Here is a 20,518-nt window from a genome sequence, read left to right as displayed (position 1 = left end):
TGACGTTTTGCCTGCAAATTATGTTTCTTGCATTTTTGCTCAGCTTCTAGCAGATGGAGGTCTTTCCCTTTCACAGGCAACCAGCTCTTCAGACTCCCCAGCCCATCTGTGTGACAGCTCAGAAACACAATTCCAAGGGGCTTCTATTTCTAGTACCTTCTCTTGTACAGCGGATACATGGTCCCAGACTTCACACAGAAAGGGCTAGAGGATCCATCCTCCTTTGCACCGTGTAAGTGGGTCTTTCTCCCCTATTTCCTATTATTTCATGGTGACAGCACCATGTATAAGATTTTGTATAAGATTCAAGTTTGTATAAGATTTGTATAAGTTTGTATAAGATTCAAGATTCCCAAAGATCAAAACAGGCTAGGGCCTTAGGATGAATCTAATTGAATGAGATTAGACTTGAAATTAAACATGAAATAGGGATAAATGTTAAAGCCTTAGACCTGGGTTTAAAAAATCTACTTCAAAAGTACAAGATAGTATTTTGAAAAAAAAAAAATCTAGATACTTTAAAGGACCGCAAGCCTCAAATAAGCCAACAGGGTTATGTGTCAGGCAATAAATGCAGTGAGATCTTGGGCTGTCTTAAGAGAAGCATAGCTTCGAGGAATACAGAAGCCAGAGTCTCTCAGTATCTTGCCCAGGTCAGACCACATGTGGAGATGTTATGTTTAGTTGTGGAAATCATTGTCCTACACACTGGAAAGTGTCCAGAGGAGGGCAACCAGGATGTTGAAGGACCTTGAATCCATGATGACATATAAGGATTGATGACAGAAAGAAACTGGGCCTCTTTAGCCTGGAACAGAGAAAACTCAGGGGGCAGACACGATGCTATCTTCAAATACATGAAAGGTGGATTAGATTTATTTTGTTTGACACTAGAGCACAGAACCAAGAATAACGGGAAGAAATTACAAATATGCAAATTTAGGTTTGATGTTAGGGGGAAAAGCCTCAATAATTCGAACTGTCCTAAAGTAGAATGTGTTGCCTTGGGAGGTAGGGCATCCCATTGGGGTCTTCCGTTGGAGGCTAGATGAGCACTTATTGGATGTGTTTGAGTGGGGATTTCTTTTACGTATAGCTTAGACTAGATGGCTACCAAAGTCCTTTCCAAATCTCAAATTCTGTATGTGTGTAAGAAAGTCGTTGTTGAGTTGTTTTTCAGTCATGTGTGACTCCATTTGGGTTTTTCTTGGCAAGGATACTAGAGTGGTTTGCCATTTCCCTCTCCAGCTCATTTTACAGATGAGGAAGTTGAGGCAAGCAGGGTTAAGTGACTTGCTCAGGGTCATATAGCTAGGAAGTGTCTGGGGCCACATTTGAGCTCACAAAGAGTTTTCCTGACTCCAGGTCTACCGTTTCATCCACTGCCCCTCTGTAAGAAACACTGCTTCTCAAAACATCTAGAGGAGCACCACATATTCCTGCAACTACTATGTTCTGGGAAGGGAAAGATTTGTAGTCCCTGATACCTAGGGAGGTTGGGAGGGGCAGGTTTAGGAGTTTAAGATGATGAATTCAATTTTGTATAAGTTGAATCGGCATTTGAAAGGGCAGATCTAGACCTCAGAGGGCAGAGAGTGAGACTAGTTTTGGAATCCTCTGCATGGAGGTAATAATGGAAGCCATAGAAGAGAGAAAGGATGGCAAAGGACAGAGTGTTGGAAGATATCCACCTTTAGAGGATAGAATGAGGAAGAGGATTTGGGTGATAAGAAAGAGAGGGAGTCATGAGAGTGAAGGGAGGTCCAGCAGAGTGTGGAAGTTAATGGAGGAGAAAATATCTTCAAAGAGGAAAAGTTAGTGAAGAGTGGCAAGTGCTTCAGAGAAGCAAAAGAGGGCGAGGATAGAGAAGAGGCCATTGGTGACCTTGGGGAGAGCATTTCCATTAGAGTAAGAGGAACAGAAGTCAGATTCCCGAGGGCCGTGGAGTGGGAGGTGAGGAAGTAGAAGTGAGTATACACCTGGGAATTAAGTTGACAGTGAGTGGGAGGAAAAAGACAGAATTAGAGCTGTCCACAAAAAGACTACCTAGCCCAAAGTCAGGAATGAAGGATTACTCTGAAGAGTGATAACTTGGCAATGGGAATTCTGTGGCCCTAAGTTGAAATTTCAGAAAGTAATTTCTTTCTTTAGGCAGGTGCAAAACAAATGGATCACCAGAGGTCTGAGGACTTTCTTTTCACAACTCTCCTTGCAATGCAAAAAAGTCCACGCTTGTTTGCTCAGCATTTTGAAATTCTGCTGCGTCAGCATTTCTTCACTCACTTGAACTGATTTCAGAGTCTTGGTTAATAGTGTTTTGGAATGGTGTGTGTGTTTGTGTGTGTATATATATATATTTGTATTTAAATTCACTACTTATGCTTACTATTCCTCCAGCACAATCCATAGTTGATAGACCCTTGGAGTCAGGAAGACCTGGGTTCAAGTCTTGCCTTTGACACATCCCAGCTGTTTGACCCTGGACAAGTAAGTCACTTAACCCTTTCAATGCCCCAGGCAACTCTCAAAGATTAGAAATTACAGATGAATTATTGGTCTATATCAGTGGGGGGGTTTCCATACCAGTATTCCTTAGACTCACACACATAACTCCCATAGAGAGTTCTAGTGATACTTCTGACCCTTCTCCTACCATGAAAAAGTAACCTATTAGGCTACTGGGAAAATGCCTAAAAGGTATATATAGTCTGACCGCTTAAGTTACTAGTGCTTAGCACAGTGCCTGATACACAGTAGGCGCTTTAACAAATGCTTGTTGATTGACTGCCTCTAAGTGATGAAACAGAAAGCTACAGAACTAAATTGGTTTTCTGGAAGGGGTAAGCTCATGATAGTACTGGGGTTGTGGCAGTTTTGTAAATAGATTTTAGCATGTCTCAAAGTTTCTTTAGCCTTTTGACTGAACCACCATGAGTACCAGTTACGTGAAGAAGTAATGATAGGTCATGACATTCTTATTCAAATTCTTACCTGCTCATAGACTTTATTTTAGGTTCATAAAACCATAGATTCAGAACTGGAAAAGACCATAGCGGTCAACTAATCCACCCTTCCCCACCCTCCACCCCATTTTACAGATAAGGAAACTGAGGCCCATAGAGTTTAAGTGACTTGTCTAAGGTCACACAGCTTGTAAGTGGAAGAGTCAGGAATCAAACCTATGTCCCCTGATTCCAAATCCGGCATACTTTCCAATGTACCCTGTTACCTTTTCTTGACTCACCCTCACGAGCCTAGGAATTAGTGTCTGTCTGACTCAGAGCCCAGAATACTTGACGGGTGAAAACCCTTCCCTTTCACATGAGTGCCTGCCCCAGGCTCCACTTTGTGTTGGTTGGTAACAACTGCCAGGACTGACCAGCAGTGCCGAGTATAAAGTCTGATATTGGGCAGTCTTTTCTAGATAATCCAACTTGAATGATTCCCCTCCTCATAAGCTCTTTCTGGAACTGGCCTATCCTGCTGATCCTTATGAAAGGGCTGGGAGACTGAAGGATACAGACTTAGGTGAAAGCATTCATTTAAAAATTACCCTTGAATCCACATCTCTTCCCTCCTGCCATTCCACAGAGGCTCAACTAATGGATAGAGCCTGGGGAAAGCTAACTCATCCTGCAAAGATTGACTTTTCTCTACCTCCTACTCATGCAACAAATTGCTGTACAGACTGTACCAGATAAACTGGCATTAAGAGTTATTAAAGACAAATTGGCTGTTTAGGAAATAGGAATTCAAAGCAGGCTGCTGATTTCCCTGAAGGGAGCTGAGAGAAATGGCCAGTGAGTCATAGAGAGACTTACGGTCTTGGTCCATGGAAAGTGGTAAAAATCCAAGGTGAAAAGACAGCTATGAAGGACCCCAGCTCCTGAACTCCAAACATGTGTGGGCTGTGACACTAAATTCTGTGTGTGTGTGTGTGTGTGTGTGTGTGTGCTCATTTCCCAAATGGATTTATGCCCTCTTCCCCCTGCTAAAAAAAAAAAAATCATCATGAGTTTTGCTTTCAAATGTCAAAGGGTGTCCAGCCTTGAAATGGTTAGAGTAATGATGAAATGTTACTTGGAATGGCTACCTTTATGCTTAATGCCTTTTAATCTTATCTCACCACTCATACTATTTCAAAACTCAGTTCCTGAAACTCCTCCACAAACCTTTACTTACTAGCTCCAGATCACAGGGCTGTCCCTTTACCCTGAACTCAAAGCAATGGTTCTCTGTATTGTTTAGTTAGTACTTATCAGAGCTGTGGATTGGTGGTGGGGAATCATAGATTTAGAGTTGTGAGGGACCTTAAATATCATCTAGTCCAATACTCTCATTTGATAAATGAGGATACCAAGGCTCAGAGAGGTGATGTGATATTTCCAAGGTCATAGTAAGAACCAGAATCAGAATTTGAACCCAGATCCTCTGACTCCAAATTTAACCCTCTTTTCACTGTACCATGCTACTTAACACTAAAAGGATGAGACAAATCAAATGTTGCAAAAATTTGCTTGGTTCTTTAATATACTCTTTTAAAAAATTTTTTTTATTTATTTTTAGTTTTCAACATTCACTTCCATAAGATTTTGAGTTTTAAATTTTCTCCCCCTCCCCCCCTCCCTAAGACAGCATACAATCTTATATAGGCTCTACATATACATTCATATTAAATATATTTTCACATTAGTCATGATGTGAAGAAAAATTAGAACCAATGGGAGGGACCATAAGAACCAAGGAATGAAACAAAACAACAAAAGAAAAGGAGAGCCAATAGTATGCTTTGATCTGCATTCAGACTCCAAAGTTCTTTCTCTGGATGTGGATAGCATTTTCCATCGTGAGTCTTTTGGGGTCCTTCAATATATTCTTAAATTCTGGCCCTTCTTAATCCTAGACTACTTGTTGACCTCTCCTATTTCTTTGTCATTTATTTACTTCTTATGTTGCTACTTAACTTTTTTCATGTATCCATATCTTGTTTTTCCAATTTGATTTTAAGCTTTATGAGAATAATGTAGTGTTAGTTATATGGTGTACATTCAAACATTTTTTTCAATGGATGAATGAATGTAGGGGTGTTGTTGATGAATAGAGTAGGGTTGCAGTGGTGTAGTAAGACATGTGTTAGATAAGCCCTCATATTTCCAAAGGATGGTGATCCTTTTTGTGGGGTCAGGGAATCCTTTTTATAGGCAAGAAATCTAATGATAATAATCATAATAGCTAACATATGTGTTGTGCTTACTATGTGCCAGGCACTGTGCTAAGTGCTTTACAATTATTATCTTATTCTTATAACAATCCTGGGAGGCAGGTGTTATTATTACCCCCATTTTACAAATGAGTAAACTAGGGCACATAGAGGTTAAGTAATTTGCCCAGGGTCACATAGCTAATAAGTATTTGAGGCTGGATTTGAACTCCAGTCTTCTTGACTCCAGGCCCAGTGCTGTATCCACTGTGCCACCTAGCTGCCTACAATGAATTCATAATTCTATTCAAACTGTGACATATGAAAAGTCTAAGAGCTGTAATTTCTGGGTAATTAATAATCAATTTTATTCATTATGGCTAGCAGATAACTAATAAAATGATGGTCATTTGGCTTTCTCTTGTAAACCAAAGATGAATCATGGAGGCTGCTCAATGCTTATATGCCTTGGAAGAGTTGATGTTCCCAATAGGCAGAAATCAACTTTGATTGGTTAGCAGTTAATGAGAGAATGAGTATTATTATGAGAAGTGGACCTATGCTAATGAGAGGCTGGCTACTTGACTCTGATTATATCACACAGGGACAAAGAGAGACTCATTTCAAGCCAGACCACTCCCAGACCTCTGGCAATCTATACAACACATCTATTTCCACCGTCAATGAACAATGGTGGAGTGAGATTTCCACCTAGAATAGATTCTCTTTGTGAAGTCTTCTAGTTGGGTGGGGTGAGAAGCATGTACCCAGAGGATTTGGATAATCTCATCTATCAGCAATGTCCTTTACAAGGATTGGTCTTTGAATGAGGAAATGGAAAGGGAAAAAACCCTGGATCTCCCCAATATTAATTGGTTATTAATAACAATTTCTCTCAAAATCCTTCTTCCCACTGTAGAGATGAGGGGTCAGTTTAGGGTTTGACATAAGGAAGTTTATCTAGGGCCTGTGGCACAAATACACTAGTGGTGTAATTAGGCCTGTTGATTTAGCTGAAACCAGCATGATGGAATAAGAGGAAGCTGGATGAAAAACCCCCTTCCCTAAGTGTTTCTGACTGAGAGGTGGAGATGAGGAGAGAATCCTTGGGTGTATCATCACATGGTAGACAGCAGAGAGTGTGACCTGGGCCCATGTGATACCAAGAGAAGAGTTCCTGAATCTTCAGTTTTGGGCTGCCTTTTTCTGCCTTTGTTTCCTTTTCTGCATACAGATCGGGGACAACCAATTCTAAGGATGGGACGTTTCCAGCCTTGGGATTGACCTACAGGAAGAGCCTGAGTTTGAGAGTTGGGCACTCTCTTCACTGAGGAAAAGGTTTTCTTAACAGCATACTTCTCAAAGCAGAAGAAAATCCTCCATAGAGGCAATCCCTGAAGCTGCTAAAGAGGAAGGACCAAAGCATGCCATGAAGGGCCGGGAGATGTGGACCTTGCCAACCTTCTATGATTTTGCTTTGGAACTGCTTGGAATGTGTAGGTCTGAGGCAAATAGGGAGTATCTGGTCAATTGCCCCACAAAGTGTTTTCACCTTCTGAAGGGAATCTAATAGACTATTTGAATCCTGAATCTATTATACTATTTGAATATTTTATGTTCTTTATTTGTTCATGGGTATCTGTGAGTCCTTTGCATCCTATGCCCCTCCTTTTTCGTGGTGGGTGAAATAAAAGCTGTCTTTTATTGAGTCCCCATATTGTACATTGAGTGTGTTTGTAGGAGTTGGGGAGTTACTTACCTACACTTAAGAAAATCTAGACGTGAGCTACATCTAGGTTTTATTCTAATTTCCCCACAGTTTTACTCCAGGACGGGAAAAATAAGCCAGAAGAGAAACTGACACCTTTGAGATCACCTCCATGATCAGACCAAGGTCCATGTAATCCCAGAGTCCTTGGAGGTGGGGCAAGTCTGGGTCATGATAATAGTTAGCATTTGTATAGTGCTTTAAGGTTTGCAAAGCACTTTACACATGACTTAATATTATTTGATCCTCACAATAAACTCTGTAAGGTAGGTACCTATTTTAAAGACGATGAAACTGAGGCTAGTAGAGGTTAAGTGACTTGCCCAGAGTCACACAGTTAATAAATGCCTTCGGCAGAATTTGAAATTGGGTCATCTTGATTCCAAATCTAGCGCTCCAACCACTGTATACCCTAGATGCCAATAGGGCAGTCAATGGCTAGAGGTAACAGCAATGGATACTAATAACTTTTTTGGAGGCTAAATGGAAGATGTGGATAGGAATCTATACTTTTTTGCACTCTTATTAGCATTAGCCAAGCTCTAGCCTCATAGGTTATTACTCTGTAATAACCTTTACTCTGTAACTTATTATTGTTTTAAATTTTTTTTAGTTAATTAAAGAAATTAATGTTTCTGTATGAGTGTTTTCATGATGTAGCACATTTGGCATTAAGAAAGATTCATACTGCATACTGCATATACACAGGATGTCATGTATTGGGGTCAGGATACCAAATATATTGAATAAACTGACTATAGGACCACAGTGGGAAGTGTCCAGATGATGTACAGATATAGAAATTTGTCCTTTAAGGGACAGAATCTGTTTCCTGGTTGATAGGAGGTCAATGAGTGGGCAAAGAGATGTCTATAGTGGGTAGGTGAACTGACTTTGGTGGAGAAAACTGGGTTCATTATAGGTTTAATCCACTAATCACGGTGAACTTGTTGGAAAGTCTAGGTCCAGAGGATTCGACCTATGTCCACGGACATTTGCTACCTCAGTTAATCATACAAAAACATCTATTTTATTCATCATTGTTGAAGAATGAGGTATTTCACATGAGCAAATTTTCTTGTAAGCATTCTATGGTTCATGTGAGGCAATAGATCTGTGTCCCTTGTTACACATGAGATCTGCCTTGAGATGTCCCATGGTACAACATGGAGCGTGTACCCTGACCTTTTCCTGAAAGAAGAGTGCTTTGACCTCTTGATAAAGGCTTGTGATTGGTCTTGATGTTGGCCATCCCCTTGTTATAAGAAGGGGGCAGTGTCAAAGAAGGTTGGCTGAGCAGCAGGAGCTTCCCACTAAATGGACTTTTAAGGGAGAGAAGACTTCCATTCTCATTGTCTTCTTTCTTCTGAATGTGTAGTGTGGAGATCCTAATAATTCTCTTCCAGGGGAAAGAACTGCCATCTCTTGCCAGCTACTTTGGCGGCTGCTCCCACAGGACAGCAAGAGCACGTGTTGAGTCAGATGAGGCCGACTGTGGACCTTAATTCTATGGCTTTCTCTTGGATTTATGTTTCTTTCTCTAATCCTGAGATTAGAGCTCTTTTCAGATCCTCCAATCTAACAATGATCCTGAGATGGATATTTTCTACTTTTGTGAGATCAAGAAGTCAGGAGTTCTTGAGTTTGAGTGTTAGTTACCCAGCAGGAGTAACTTTTCCTTTCATAGGAGATGACCTCCTTCTTTCCTTTTGTAGAAGAAGATGACCATTGCCAGGAGGATGAGACCAAGGTCTCAGCAGAAGATATGGTCCTTTATCAAATTGCTTGGTCAGTGCAGAGCCAAGATGAAGGTGCAGGTAGGATGCCTGTTAAGTGGTCCCATGAAGTATTTCATGTTTAAATATTTTAAGTATTAACTTCTAGGAGAGAGTAATAGGAGTTATGGGTTACCTTTTCATATTTTAAGCCTTTGTCAATGAGTGCTTATGAGACTTTTATATTTTAAATATTTATTTTATGGTGGAGGAAATAAAGAGCTGTCCTATACTTGATTTACTTTGTATGTTAAGTATATTTCTAGAAGGGATCCTGTTAATTCCTTTTAGGGTTTTCATGAACAACACACCTTCTTGTTTTGGTCACATATCTCTTTGATAATATTTTTTATGTTTCTTCTTTGTAATTACTTATTGGTAATATATTGCTGTCAGCTCATCCCACCACAAGCCTTTCTGTTTTTGGGGAGTTTGAGAATTCCATCATTTATATCCATCAAGCATCATCAGGAGACTGTTCATATTTTTAAAAATGGTTTTTGGGGGCAGCTAGGTGGTGCAGTGGCTAGAGCACCATCCCTGGAGTCAGTAGGACCTGAGTTCAAATCTCAGCTTCAGACTTATAACCCTCACTAGTTGTGTGACTCTGGGCAAGTCACTTAGCCCCAATTGCCTCAGCAAAAAAAGGGCTTTTGTTTCAAGGAGAAGCCTGTGATCCCTAAAAATATCATCTAACTTCCCAAAAGCAGTCCAGCTCACTCTATTTCTCCTATTCTATTTGGTGGTAAATTCATTGTTATTTACAATGTTTGTACTAATGGACAAGGGATGTTTGGGATGTTCAGGGAGGACTAGCACTTCTGTGTGAGGGCTTGTCATGCCCTTTTCTTTACATATATATATATATATAAATATAAATATATATATATATATAATATACACACACACATGTATGTATGCATATATGGCAATTGAGGTTAAGTGACTTGCCCAGAGTCACACAGCTAGTAAGTGTTATGTGTCTGAGCCCAGATTTGAACTCAGGTCCTCCTGACTCCAGAGCCAGTACTCTATCCACTGCACCACCTAGCTGCTCCTTGTCGTGCCCTTTTCAGGGTTACTCATCCACTTTTGGTATCCACCTGTCACCCAGTTCTCACCTGGGGCTCCAAGAAGCTGTAGCATGCTTAAAGGCCGCACCCTGGTAAAACCATCTCAGCAGATGGGCACAACCAAATTGAGGGTAACCAATAGGACTCTGACCCATTGGTAAGTTAGGGGGTTGTCTACCCCAAGCATGTGAAGATCTCCCCTGGCAGAATGGCTAGATCAAAATAATTTATTCCAACAGCCATGAAAGTGGCTAAAGTAGGCACTGTGGAGCACTTAGCTCTTAGTCAGACATTAAAGACCCCAAGGTCATCAACTGCATCCCAGGACACTGTCAATTGTCTTGACTTTTGTCTTGCCATTGGACTTTGATGACTCTGGATGAGAGAGTGAGACTGATGACTTTGCGCGACTCTGCCTCATTTAAATCCAGTTCACACACAAATCAAGAAATCACCCCATCATGTTAACAGTCCTCTTCAAAAACGAAGGACAAACAGCAACAACTGATGAGCGAACAGATGTACTTATGCACCAATTCTGTGTGTTAGCTATCCGACTATCCATCCATAGTCTAGATGATAGACATTCTTCATTCATTTTTTTCCTTCTGTTTTTCCTGGATAGTTATTAGATTGAATTCGAGTGATTATGGATTTCATTTAGAAAGCTTTGGCGTGTTTGGGACAACACAATGTCACTGGCAAACAGGAACATCTGGAGGACTTCTCTATCTATAGGAAATCATTGTTTCATTTGGATTCTGCACTGGACATCCTCCATGAAAGTGGCAAGTCCTTTTGGCAACCATTCCTCTCCCTGTTTTATGCCTCACTTGAAATTGGCCATTGATGGTCACTGAAGAAAGTTCTATTGTTACAGCTTTCAAGGAATCTTAAATGATTGTAACATATGCATGGAGATACGTTGATGGAGAAGAGCCTTTATGGGGCTGTTTTGCTTTACTGAATCAAATGCTTTTTAAATAATGAAATATATTGATATATTTTGTTTTGGCACAACAGACACTTTATCACAAATAGCCAAACAAACTCCCCAGATAGTATATTGCTCAAAAATGATTAATCTATCAAATTTTAATTGGAGAATGCTTTCTTTGATTTTAACAGCGTGGTGCTAATATCAAAAGCTCTTTTTTATCAACAAAAATGAAGCACAGTGGGATTTCTTATTCTTGCTTAACTGTAAAGATGTGGTCTCCTGTAGAGTATCACTTGCAAAAGCCTGCTTTTTCATACATTCATCAAGTTGCATCAATATGTGTGTAGATTATTTTCATAAAGAATTTGTAGAGATGATAATATAAGCACGTGGGTCAATAGTTATTGACATTTGACAGCCATGGGTGGAAGCTGCAGAGAGGCAGGTTGATGCAGAAAAAAGCTTTTTATAATTTAGAGCTGTAGTGAGTCCATAGTGCCATGTCTTGGGAAATAGACGAGGTCTCCAAGTAAAGGCTAAATGAACACTAGTCAGGTGTGTCACAGAGGGAATTCTAGTTCATGTACAAGTTGTACTAGATGGCTTCTTTTTGTGATACTTCACAATACCATACAAATGTTTTTTGCATTATATCTACATTTTCATCCAAGTCTTTGATTTCAATATTGAACAGAACAAGATCAAAAGCAGAACCCTAAGATAATCAACCAGAGACTTCCCTATAGACTGACATCAATTGATGCTCTGGATAAAATTTTACATCCAATTAACTGTACTTCCTCCTACTTCATCTCTCAATCTTGTCCATAAGGATTTCATGAGAGACTTTGTTGAATACTTTGATGAAATCCAGATATACTATTTTACAGCTGTCCTCTGATGTTACAAGTCCTTTAATCCAATCAAAGAAGGTAGAAGGCATTGTAGCGTCATGGAAAGAGTGCTAAATTCAGAGTCAGGGGACTACGGTTGAAATCTTGGCCTTCCCACTCACTACTTGTGTGACCTTGGGCAATCCCTTTCACATCTCTGACGTTCAATCTTCTCATCTTTAAAATGTAGGATTTGGGCTAGCTAAACTCTAAGGTCCCTACCAGATCTAAATCTGTGATCTTATGAAATTGTTAGTCTGGTATACAAAGTACATACAAGGTAGCCTTGGAGAGGAAGGCACTAGCAATTGAGTAGATCAAGAGGGGCCTCGTGCAGAAGGGGACCCTTGACCTAAGTCTTGGATTATTATTAGAGATTCCTAATAGAGATTGCAAAATTGACACAGTGCCAAGATACCACTCATTAGGGAAATTGTAGAGGAAACTTATGCTTCAGATGCTTATTGGATTAGGTCATACACATGAGATCAAGGAGTTTCATTTTTGTCTTTGGACCCCCTACAGCTGCCTCCTATAGTGTATGGCACATAGTAGGTGCTTAATAAACGCTTTTTGGATTGATTGCTTCAGTAAGTAATTTTGGAAGCTCGATTGATTTCTTAGTCAGCAACACTTGGGAGCTTCATTCAAAATTCACCTACAATTATATTGTTTGTGATAATAATTGTGATGTTAATAGCTAACATTTATATAGTGCTTACTATGTGCCAGGCCCTATGCTGAGAGCTTTGCATTTATTGTCTCATTTTGTCCTCATAACAACCCTGGGAGGTAGATGCTATTATTATCCCTATTTTACAGATAAGAAAACTGAGGCAAACAGCAGTTAAGTGACTTGCAGAGGGTCATATAGCTAGTGAAGTGTTTAAGGCCATAGTTGATCTTCCTGACTCCAGACCCAGTGCTGTATCTACTCTACCGCCTAGGTATCATTAAGGTCTTCATAGCTAGAGGTGAGTGATTGTATTTTAAAATTTAAAAGGCACTAACTATATAAAATTACAGTTAAGTGTGGTCATTATGGGATGGGTGAGGGCCCAGTCATTGAAGCATACCAATAGGTCCTACTTAGTTCCAATGTATGTGAAGGTTTGATGAGCCTGCTACTGGGCCTGGGTAATAGAGGGACTCTTCATTTCAGTATATATGCATGCAACCTCTGTTTCCTGTTGACTTACTGAATGATGATGAAAGCCTTTCTAATTGGCTTGTGTACATACCAAAAATTCAGGCAAGTGATCTCTTGTTCTCTTCTTTGTCAAATTTTGAGTGAGGTTGAAGAATTTTGGACGTCCAAGTGAGGGAGGAATATCGATGCCTATATCCCACTTGGCCATCATGGGTCTATGAACTCATGGCGCCTCTATTTCTTTTGTCTGCTGTGTTTATTCTTTCCTCATTTTAGGTAAATTAGTATTCAGAGATAGAGCAGACCAGGCGATGCTCTCATGAGCTTCAAGAAGTTTAAAGAGCCATCAGAGGGCCAGCAACTGGAATTGGTAGCAGAGTCTGCTGGTAACACTAGAAACTAGATCTGGTGAATAACCTATATGACCCAGCACAGCAGTAAATGGACCTGGGAGCAAAAACACCATGTCCTGCAAGCAAGGAAGCAACTTGCCTATTGTCCAAGTGAACTTGGTAGTGTCTCTGCAAAGGAAGAAAAGGCCTCCCAGGGATGGGAGATACTCTTCAGTCACATGTGTTTGCTCTATGTGTATCAAATTTAAATCTTCTTTCCCCGTGGACTTTGTCTATGTGCACCAGAGAGAGTGTGCTCTGTGTTGGGGGGCACTTTCATTTTGAGCCCACTCTCTTAAGGGATTGAATATGTGCAGAGGGGAGATTGTGCACCCCCTCCACCCCATTTTTGGGGAGGGAGTGTTTTTGTGCTTCTACTTAATTGATATCAACTAGTTGATATCGATTAACTGGTTAACACCAATATTATAGGGAACACAGTGGTTGGGAGCTCAGGAAGATAGTATTAGAAATTCCAATTCCTAAGGGTTATTCCTAGAACTCCAAGGAAAGAAGTAATAAACTGTTTCTCTATAACCTGAACTGCCAGTACAAGAGGGTTTGGAGAGGTTGTACTTGGGGTTTGGTCACAGTGGTGTTTCAGTTGGCTAATTAGTAACTAATTCATTGTGTTGTCTTATTTAAGGAGAATAAATGGATGAGATAAGGTCCTCAGGAAAGAATTAGATGGCAATATAAAATGAGTTGAAAGCTTGTCACAAAAAAAAGGGTCTAAACCAAGAAAGTGAGGCAAATGGGGGCAGCTACTTGAAGCAGTGGATAGAGTGCTGGGCATGGAGTCAGGAAGACTCATCTTCCTAAGTTCAAATCTGGCCTCAGACACTTACTAGCTAGTTGTGTGACCCTAGGCAAATCACTTAAACCTGTTTGCCTCAGTTTCTTCATCTATGAAATGAGCTGGAAAAGAAATGGCAAACCATTCTAACATATTTGCAAAGAAACCCCAAATGGTGTCACGAAGAATCAGACATGACTGAAAAATGACTAAACAACAACATTAAGAACCAAGAATAAGTTATACCCAAGTGGGTTATTGGTTTCTTGATAAATGGTTATGGGGAAGATGTAGGAGATCATATCTCTTAGGATAAGAGATTCCCCATGTATTGCCTTTGTACAACGGGGCTAATGTGGGTTATGTAAAAGCTAGCAATAATATTGAACAAGGACAATTATGTTGGTAAAAATGGTAATGTAAAGTAATACAAATATGTACTATCTATGTGTATGTATTATCTTAGATTATATGAATGAACTAAATGGCCATTACAGTTTTAGATAGTATATTACTCAATAAAATAGAAAGGACCTTTCCTCAGACTACTATAGAAATGAATATTTAATGAAAATTTATAAGGTTATGGACTTTGGGGAAAATTTTTAACTAAATTTGAACATGAAAAGTTAACAAAAATGCCTTCTATAAAATGCGAATATAATTCTTAACCATAATTCTAATGGTACAAACACAAAAAAAATCATAGAAATACTATGGAATTAAGTTATAAATCACTATCTTTCCTAGGATCCTGTGGAGATGAGATTGTCTTAAACTACTAGTTTCAAATGCCAGAGCAGAGACAGATAGATGGATTATTTCTTCCTCTATTCATTTGCATTGTCCATTGATGTCTTCTTTTTTTCCAAATATTGTTCTCAGTCAACAAGCATTTATTAAGTACCTACCATGTGCCAGTTGGGCAGCTAGGTGGCACAGTAGACAGAGCTCTGGGCCTGGAGTCAGGAAGACCCGAGTTCAAATCCAGCCTCAGATACTTATTAACTGTGTGACCCTGGGCAAGTCATATAACCTCCATTTTCCATAATCCACTGGAGAAGAAATGGTAAACTACTCCAATATCTTTGCTAAGAAAGACCCAAATGGGATCACAAAGAGTCAGACAGGACTGAACAACAATAATGAAAATTTGCAAGACACTGTGCTAAGCTCTGGAAATTCAAAGAAAGGTAAAAATAATCCTATCCTCAAGGTGTTTATAGTATAGTGGGGGAGACAAAATGCAAACAGCTATGTAAAAACAAGATATATATAGTAAGATTTAGAGACAATCTCAGAGGGAAGACATTAAGATTAAAGAGGGCTGGGAAAGGCTTCTTATAGAAGATCAGATTTTAGTTTAAGAAAGCCAGGGAAGCCCAGGAGGCAGAGATGAGGGAAAGAGTTCCAACTATCTGGGAAAGCCAGTGAAAAGGGAAGGAAAGGTGTTCTTGACAATATTTATAGAACTTAATACAGTGCCAGTAACTCAAGTGTTCCTAACTATTAATTGACTCAGATGATGATAAATAATAAATTATAATAGTATATTTGTTATTTCTTTCACTTTATCCATACACTTTTCACTTTACCTGTATAAAAACCTCAATATTGCATTACAATGAGAATCTTTCTATAGCTAAAGATTTCCTAGTACCAGGTGATGGTTCACTTATTTCAGTCAATTTTTAGTGCTGCCAAGTTTTAGTGAAGTCAAAGTGTCTAGTCAGTGAGTCAATCCATTGGAAATCCTTGTAATTTTTTTTAACCTGTAACTTAGAGAATAATAATACCTAATATTTACACAGCCTTTTCCACTTGTTATCTCACGCAACCCTCATACCAGTGCTGTATGTAGGTTGTGTAAACACTATCCCTTTTCCACAGGTAAGGAAGCAGAAACCAACAGAGGTCAAATTATTTGCACAAGGTTATGCAACTTGGTAAGACATCCAAGATTTGAAATTGAGTCTTCTGATTCTAAATCTACTGAGCTTTCTCTACCAGATATGATTAATCAATCAGTAAGCAAGCAGTATTAAGCATCTACTATGTACCCAGCAGTATGCTAAATGCCAAGGTATACAAAGAAAGGCAAAAAACAAGCCCAGCATCCAAAGAGCTCACAGTCAGGGAGACAACATGCTAACAATTATGTATGAAAGAGACCTATGCTGCATAAATTGGAGATAATCAACAGAGAGAAAGTATTAGCATTAAGGGAGATTAGGAAAGGTTTCCCTCTATATTTTAGCAGAAATTTAAAGGAAACCAGGGAAACCAAGAGGTAGAAATAAGGAAGGAGAGCATTCCAGGTATGGAGGACAGTCAGAGAAAATGGCCAGAGCTGGGAGATGGAGTGTTTTGTGCTAGGAACAGCAAGGAGACCAGTGTCACTGGAATTCAGAGTGTGTGGGGGAAGAATAAGATGTCAGCAGACTGGAAGCAGAGGAAAGGGCCACGTTATGAAGAGCTTTAAAAGCCAAACAGAGGCTTTTACATTTTATCCTGGAGGTGACAGGGAGTCACTGGAGTTTACTGGATGAAGAGTGACATGATCAGAATCATGCTTGTAGTTGTTTCAGCTGTGTCCAACTCTTCATGACCCCATTTGGGGTTTTCTTGGCAAAGATACTGGACTGGTTTGCCATTTCCTTCTCCAGCTCATTTTACAGATGAGGAAACTGAGGCAAATGGAGTGAAGTGACTTGCCCAGGTTCACACAGCTAGTAAGTGTCCAGGCCCAGCACTCTATCCACTGAGCCACGGAGCTGCCCAGAGTTGTGCTTAAGGAAGATCAGTTTGACAGATGAGTGAATGATAGATTGGAGGGGGGAAAGACTCGTCACTGGGAGATCAACCAGTAGGTTATTTTAATAGTCCAGGAGTGACCTGCTAAGAGCTGGCTCCAGGGTGGTGGCAGTTCTAATGAAAGGTTGATGATTATGTGTGTGTGCATATTATCCCTTCCCTTCCAAATGGCTAGAAGGCAATGCATCTATAATCCTGCTATTAGGACCCTCTTGCCAGTGATGTCCTTTTTAGCTCTAGGATTCCGTGATTTGATAATTCTCTGATGGGGTACTTAAACCATCTGTACATCTTCTGAACATGTCATTGGGCCAAATGCAGAAAAGCTGATCAATTCTCGACTTTTCTTTCATCTCTCAGCAGACAGGTGGAGGACGCAGTGATAAGGATCACAGCTCCAGAATGATGTGAAATTGGGCAATCTTGGGACAAAGCCATTCTCCATGTCATCTTTGGCATTCATAGATTTAGAGTTAGAAAAGTTTAGAAATTATCTGGTTCTCCCTGCTCCTCTATCCTTCCCCTCTGCAATTTGCGGACATTGAGGATTAGAAAGGTAGAGTGATTTGCCTTAATCAGGAATAATGATGATAATGATGGTGATGATGATGATGATACACCAATAAACATGTACTCTAGCCTTAGGAAAGCCTACCTAAACAAAATCAGAAAAGAATTAGGCTTGCTTTCATTGCCAGAGATTTTTTTAAAAAAGAAGATAGCTTGAGGGGGGATAAAAGGCTTTAAAAAATTAAACTCTAATTATGCAATCATGACTAATCCCAATGAGGATAAAAAGGTGAGGGAGCTAAAGAATATGGCTGAATAGGGTAAAACTAGGAGCAGTGGAAGGGAGTCAGGGCATATTTAGCGTTGATATAGGGGGGAAATTTCCTAACAATTTGAACTACCCTAAAGCAGAAAGGACTATTCAGAGAGACTGAGATTTCCCCATCATCTTCAAGTGAATGTTCTAGGGGAGTTTCTTCTAGCGGTATAAGTGTCACTACATGATTCTGAAGATGCTCTCTGCTGAACTCAAAATTAGGGAAGGCAGGTATAAAAGATGGAAGGAGGGACACATGGTGAATTAAAAAGGAGGTGCACAGACCGGTAAGAATAGCATAAGAAAGGCTAAAGCCCAAGGAATATGAAAAATGTACGTCAGTACTTCTGTATACTCCTTGATGTGGGTAATAATAATAACACTAGGTAGCATTTATACAACATTTTATGGTTTACAAAGGGTTTTTATAAATCTTATCTCATTTTATCCTCACAGCAACCCTGAGAAGTAGGTGCTATTTTTATCTTCACTTTGTTGTTGCTTTTTCAGTTGAGTTTGACTCTTCATGACCCCATTTGGGCCTTGGCAGAAATACTGGAGTGATTTGACATTTCCTTCTCTAGCTCATTTTACAGATAAGGAAACAGAGGCAAATAGGGTTAAGTGACTTGCCCAGGGTCACAGAGCTAGTAAGTGTCTGAGGCCAGATTCGAACTCAGGAAGATGAGTCTTTCTGATTCAAGGTCCAGCACTCTAGCCATTGTACCACTTAGTTGTCCTCCATTTTACAGATGAGGAAACTGAGGCACAGAGAGGGTCACATAGCTAGTAAGTATCTGAGGGCTGGATTTTGAACTCAGGACTTCCTGACTACGAGTCCAGCACTCTATCCACTGTACTACCTACTTGTTTCATGGCTGTGGATCCATATCTTCTTGTCCTGTATGATTCTTGTCTGTGTGTTTCTGTTCATTCTCCACTGAGCATCTATCTATCCCATTAGAAGTCATCTTTGGGGGGCAGCTAGGTGGTGCAGTGGATAGAGCACCAGCCCTGAAGTCAGGAGGACCTGAGTTCAAATCCGGCCTCAGACCAAACACTTGACACTTACTAGCTGTGTGACCCTGGGCAAGTCACTTAACCCTAATTGCCTAACAAAAAAAAAAAAAAAAAGAAGTCATCTTTGGGTTCTTTTAATATTTAGTGGTTACCTGTATAGTATGTTATCATGTTATCATGACTATTTATTACATGACCAGTCTATCTCCTTTGCAGTCATTCATGTTCTGGATTTTTTGTTTTACACCATAACAATCTGTGGAAAATGTAAAAATAACAAAAAAGAATTTGGTGGTTTTTTTTTTTTGTTGTTATGAGCAGAGCAAGAAGAAAAACATGGATGGGATGGAAGTACTGCTTAGGGATAGATGGTATAATGTGAGTAAAAAAGGAAACACTATTCAACTCCTCATCTTTGGCAACAAGAATGAACTTCATATTGGAAAGCATGAGAAAAATATGCTAAAAAGAATTGAAGTCCTAAATAAGTGAAACAATATGTAAATGCTTTAAATACATTTATTTTTCAAGGTCCAGATCATTTGCATCCTAGGGAACTAAAAGAATATGTGATTTCATTATTTATAATAATTTAGAGATCATGAAAATTGAGGGAAGTACCTGAAACTAAAGGTGAACTAATGATGTTCTAATTCACAAAAAGATTTAAGCTGAAAACCAGTGACTTTGGTCATATTGCTGGGGAAAAATTATAATAGATTATTAAAGAGATGATGTATGAGCACATAGAGAAAGAAATGATGGGCACCAGGGGCTGGGGTGAATTCACTAAGGATAAGTGTTGCTAACTTCACCTCAGTTACTATTTTGATAGTTACTGGACTAGTAAACAAGAAGGATGCTTTGATTCAAGCAATGTATTTGACAACATTTGTAATAATATCATTTGGAGGTGGAGATGTGGTCCCGATGTTGTTAGTTGTTGTCAGAAGAGTAAGCTAATGTGATAGATTATATTCAAATATTTCAGAGTAATGGAAAACAAGAGATTAACTTAACAGAGATAAAAGGAAAGTCTTACACTCAAGATGTACTCTGATGCTTAATCATGGTGTAGCAGTGACTCACTTCTCAAAGACTATGCCATCAGAGTACAAGCATGGGCAGGTCTTATCAAGCTGAAAAGGCTGTAAGGATGGGCCCAATAATGGAATGCATGTCTGTCATCAGAAGACCAGCCTAGCTAAGCTCAGAGACGCTGACCGCCAGAAGGCTGAAGGCCAGAAGGCCTTGGTGATGGTGATGATTCCCCCCCCCCGCCATATCAGCAACTTGTGAAGAATATTAACAAAGACATTAAAGATAATGCAATCTGTGTTTGTGGAGGGAGTATCTACAATGTTGAAATTGTGAATCCTTAGGGTACTGAAGTAAGCGTATGAAAGATTGTGAAATTAAGTTAAAATCATCAAGAACAGGATGGGGGAGACCTGACTTTAGTGTGGAAATGTGTGGTATTTAGTGGGGTATTTGCCTAAAGATTTTAGTTTAGAAGAAACTCATTATGAGCCAAAGTGAGATAACTAATGAAATCTTGCTTTAATGATTCAATAGACTCATGGTTTCATTGATACCTTTTCCACCAGAGAAGATCACACTCCTGTCATTCCTTCTGTGTAATTCTTCTTCATGTTTGTCCATAAATAGAGGATCTACCAGATGGGTTGGATGTATTTTGTCTTTTAGTATTTTATGGTACCAGTACAGAACTCAGGCTGCCATTTGTTGTCCTCTGCTCTTGCGTCACCAGCCCATACCCTTTGTTGGTTATACATGCCCTTGGTGATGTCATTTTATCACATCTAGTACATCATTTGTTAGTGTGCCCTACTTCTGACTTCCACATATCT

General features: G+C 39.6%; 1 long non-coding RNA gene across 1 annotated transcript; it reads left to right on the top strand.

Moving 5' to 3' along the window:
- The first annotated feature begins 85 nt into the window (after nt 1-85).
- LOC114054374 lies at nt 86-6,840 on the top strand. The gene is made up of 3 exons (XR_003570472.1): nt 86-232; nt 2,398-2,487; nt 6,435-6,840. It is a non-coding gene; the product is annotated as an uncharacterized LOC114054374 (long non-coding RNA).
- The last annotated feature ends 13,678 nt before the right edge of the window (nt 6,841-20,518 follow it).

Source organism: Vombatus ursinus, unplaced genomic scaffold, assembly GCF_900497805.2.
Source record: "Vombatus ursinus unplaced genomic scaffold, bare-nosed wombat genome assembly UNPS02014813.1, whole genome shotgun sequence".
NCBI lineage: Eukaryota > Metazoa > Chordata > Mammalia > Diprotodontia > Vombatidae > Vombatus > Vombatus ursinus.
The sequence above is the reverse complement of the archived record's forward strand: the minus strand, read 5'-3'. Positions and strand labels throughout refer to the sequence as shown.